This window comes from Sorex fumeus, unplaced genomic scaffold, assembly GCF_029834395.1.
Source record: "Sorex fumeus unplaced genomic scaffold, SorFum_2.1 ptg000092l, whole genome shotgun sequence".
Taxonomy (NCBI): domain Eukaryota; kingdom Metazoa; phylum Chordata; class Mammalia; order Eulipotyphla; family Soricidae; genus Sorex; species Sorex fumeus.
In genome coordinates, this window is record NW_026606149.1 from 7,943,917 (window position 1) to 7,948,393 (window position 4,477).

Consider the following 4,477-nt stretch of genomic DNA (forward strand, 5'->3'; position numbering starts at 1 on the left):
TTGCCTGAACGTCTTTCAGAAGAATCCAATGAACCCGAGCTCCTTAGACTTGCCTGATACACACAAAACAGGAAGAAAACCAGGCAGGGGCTCTGTGTAAGCGGGTCTTTCCCTCCCCAGCTGGAGGAACTCACTCACATGCCCAGGCAGGAAGGCCACAGGGCACAGCCAGGAGCTCGCCCTCTCCCCTGGGCGTTCCCCTCTGCACACAGCGCCCATGGCAAAGGGGTGTTTTATAACACAAAGTTAATGCATCAACGCTGAGCATGAATTTTTAATCTGAGTTGGAAACAGGATGTCAAGATGTATTTTGCAATTAATATTGCATTTTATTTTGCCCGATCGATACCTGGAGGGGGTGTGATGTAGGAGGGTGAAGCACTTATTCGTATGTTCCACTATCTGGCCTCTGTTTTTCAACTTGACCCTAATCCAAGTCTGTGGATTCCAGGGATGATGAGAGAGGCGTGAGAACTGCCACAGAATCATTTCTTTTTAGTTTTCAAATCACTTTCTTTGCTTTTTTGCACCACATCCGCTGGTCGTCAGGGCTGACTCGTGACTCAGTGCTCAGGAGTCTCTCCTGCAAGCCCCCTACCTGCGGTACCATCTCTCCGGCCCCATCAAACACAGTTTTGAGAATTTAGCACAAACATTCAGATTTTCAGCCCACTGGCTAAGATTTAGAATTAAAAAAAAAAAAATAGAGCCTGTGAGTCTGTTAGAAATCTCCCCGTTTCCCGAGGAGTCCTTGTGAAACCCACTGGCCTCCCCTGGTGGCCGTTCCCAGGTACTTCCACGCTCCTTTCCAAGAGCTTCTCTACAGCTCTTGGCTTTCGACTCCTGACAAATCGGTTCACGGAAAGAAAAAAAACTATGCTCCCTTCCCATCCCCACAATTGTCACTCATTAAAGAACTACCTACATTAGACTTATTCCAGTTGTAAGTGAAAAATGTTTCTTTCCCTTACGAATTCCGAATCTCCAGTCAATTTGACAGATACTTGCTTTGGGTTGAGGAAGTTAAATCCTTTTCGATCTCAAGCGAATCTTGAGATGAAAGTCAGAGAGCATCTGGGCTTTCTGTGCTTGCTTGGCTCACACTTGGCAGTGCTCAGGGCTTCCCTCTGGCGGGGATTCTATGGGCACTTTTTTTGCGCTCAATAGATATTTAATATTCCGTATAATAAACATTAAAACACGTTTTTTCCCCAAAAGAAAGTTTGGCAGAAAGTATTGTCAGTAAAAGATACACTTATATAAATTACATAAGCATTGACATTTTACAAAACATGATGCTTTTTTTAAAATTTTTATTAATGAAACACCATGAGGTACAGTTGTAGACTTACAAATTTTTGTGCTTGGGTTTCAGTTATATAATGATTGAGTACCCATCCCTCCACTAGTGCCCATTCTCCACCACCACTGATCCCAGTATCCCTCCCACCCCCTATCCCCCCCCATCCCATCCTGGCTCTGTGGCAGGGCATTCCCTTTTGTTCTCTCTCTCCTTTTGGGTCCTGTGGTCTGCAAAAGAGGCAATGGGTGACAATCATGTTTGGTCTAGAGTCTACTTTCAGCATGCTTCTCCCATCCTGGGAGGATCCTCCCAACACTCTTTACTTGGTGCTCCCTTCTCTATCTGAGCTGCCTTTTCCCCTAGCACGTGAGGCTGACATCCAAGCCATGGATTGAGAACCTCCTGGTACTTATCTCCTCTATTCTTGGGTGTTAGTCTCCTATTTTGTTACTTTATGTTCCCCAGATGAATGCAATCTTTCTATGTTTGTCCCTCTCTTTCTGACTCATTTCGCTTAGCATGATGCTTTCCATGTAGTACCACTTGTATGTAAATTTCATGACTTCATCTTTTCTAACAGCTGCATAGTACTCCATTGTGTAGATGTACAAAGTTTCTTTTACCAGTCATATCCTTTCCCATTCTGGGCACTTTGTTTTATTGTTTGTTTGCTTTTTAAGTTTTATCTGATCACTGTGAGATACAGTTACAAACCTGCATGATTACGTTTCAGTCAAACGATGCTCAAGCACCCACCCCACCACCAGTGCACGTTTTCCATCACCATTGTTCCCGGTGTCCCACCTGTCACCCCAACCCCACCCCACTCCCTGCCTCTCTGGCAGGTACAATCCTTCTTACTCTCTCTCTAGTTTGGGGGATTATGATTTGCAACACAGGTACTAAGAGGTCATCGTGTTTGGTCCTTGGTCTGCTTTCAGCACGCATCTCCCATTCTGGGCGATCCGCCCAACCATCACTGATGCAGTGGTTCCTTCTCCATTTCTCTGGGCACTTTGAACTCGATAGGATGCGGCGTGAAACCAGGAGCCTCCCTTCACTTGTGCCCAGCTGGTCAGATCAGAGATGACCATTATGCACCCCTGCCTACGCAGAGAGAAAGGGCATGGTCAGCCACCCACGCTCCACGGTGACTGCAGGATGGGGCAGGGCAAGTTTTAGCAGCTTCAGATCTCCTGGTTTCCATCTCCCTGTCCCAGAGATGCACAGTCTGTGTGTGGAGGGGAGGGTGGGGGTTGGGGGCAATAAAGACACACCGGGCCCTGGCACGGAGCCCCTGGGATGCTCACAGTGCTCCAGAGAAGGAGCTTAGCAAGAGGAGAGCGGGGGCAGGTGCGCTGGGCTGGGTGGACTGGAGATCAGGGACCCAGGTCCGAGCTGGGCAGGAGGACCCACAGACTGTCTGGCTTCTTCGTAACCTTATTTATTTATTTATTTATTTATTTGCTTTTTGGTCACTCCTGGCGATGCTCAGGGCTTACTCCTGGCTCTGGACTCAGGAATTACTCCTGGTGGTACTCGGGGGACCATATGGGATGCTGGGAACCGAACCCGGGTCGGCCGCATGCAAGGCAAACGCCCCACCCGCTGTGCTATTGCTCCAGCCCCAACCTTAAGACTGTGTGTTTGTTTACACTGATGTTCTTTGTTCAGGGAGTCACGCCCAGGGGAGCTGGGTGAGAGGAAGCCCTGAGTTCAGGGGAAGACCCCCGTGAGCTGAGTGCCCGCTGCCTCTGCCAGCCGAGTGTGGGGCTTGCTGAGACCATCAAGGGCCCCTTTGGATGGTCAAGGAAAACAGCTTCTACTCCGGCCTGAACTCTGCAGAGTTGGTGGGTCCCCATCTGGGAGGGTTCACTTCCCAAAGGACTGAACTGGGTCAGGTGAGAGACTCTCCCGGCTGGGAGACAGGGAGGTCACGCAGGGGAGGAGGAGTCCCTTGGCTGAGTGACAGCCCAGGAGGTGTTCCAGTGCTCCCCTTTGCCCTGACCCTCAGGGGGAGGCAGGGACCGTGTCAGTCAATTGTCCACAGAGACTCCCACTACCCGGGTGCCAGCCCACCCGAGTATGGTGTCCTTGAGGTGAATCTCAGTCCAATGACACTTCCAGGGCCGGCCTGAGACTCTTTCGGCCTTTATGTTCTTTACTTTCTGTTTGTTTGGAGTGATAGCACAGCGGTAGGGCGTTTGCCTTGTGTGCAGCTGACCCAGCCGAGCCCGGTTCGATTTCTCGGCCCCTCTCGGAGAACCCGGCAAGCTACTGAGAGTATCTGGGTGCGGCTCCCTGAACAACCGCAAGGCAAAGCCTGGCAAGCTACCCCTGACATATTCAATATGCCAAACACAGTAACAACAAGTCTCACGATGGAGATGTTTCTGGGCCCACCGGAGCAAATCGATGAACAACGGGAGGACCGTGACCTTGACCATGCCTTTGATTTCTGATTAAGGTCCCCTAAGCCACAGAGTTACCATGCATGAGTTTCAGGTGTAAAACTCTCCCTCTCGAATGCCAGTGTCCTCAGGATACCCCTTGCGACACCCCTGGCCTGTTCCCTCCCAACCTCCATAGGAAAGGCCTTGGGATATTTCATGGGCTTTAGTGGGCCCTAGGCTGGGATCTCTCGAACGGCAGCTCTGGGGAATGAGTTCTCGATATGGCAGGGAGCACTCTCGCAGGGTCAGAGACCAGTGTGGTGGATGGGATGGAAGCCCCTGTTCAGCATGTAGCGCTCAGCTCCAGCCCAGCCAGCTTTCAACCATGGCTGGACACCCCACCCCCCACCCCCAACACCTTCTCAGGAGCACTGCTGACTGGTCTTCATTCCTCACTGTGGGGTCTGGTCCTTACCCAAGTCTGGTCTCACCAAGCACCAAAGCTTTCCAAGCCCGCTGATTTTTATTTTTCAATTCGGGAATTTTTAAAACACATTTCTCCTCTTTTCATTTTTAAACATGTGTTCACTGTGATTTGCATGGCTCTGGATAACAGTTTCAGATGTTCAGCGATCCAAGCCAAGCTGCTTTTCACCTGAATTTCATCCACCAAATTCTTTCATCACAATATCTAGATTGTTATTCCTTTGCATAACAAGAGAATTAACACTCCAGAGACCCAGAGAGCATCCTTAGAATTCTGCTGTAGGCGGACATGTGG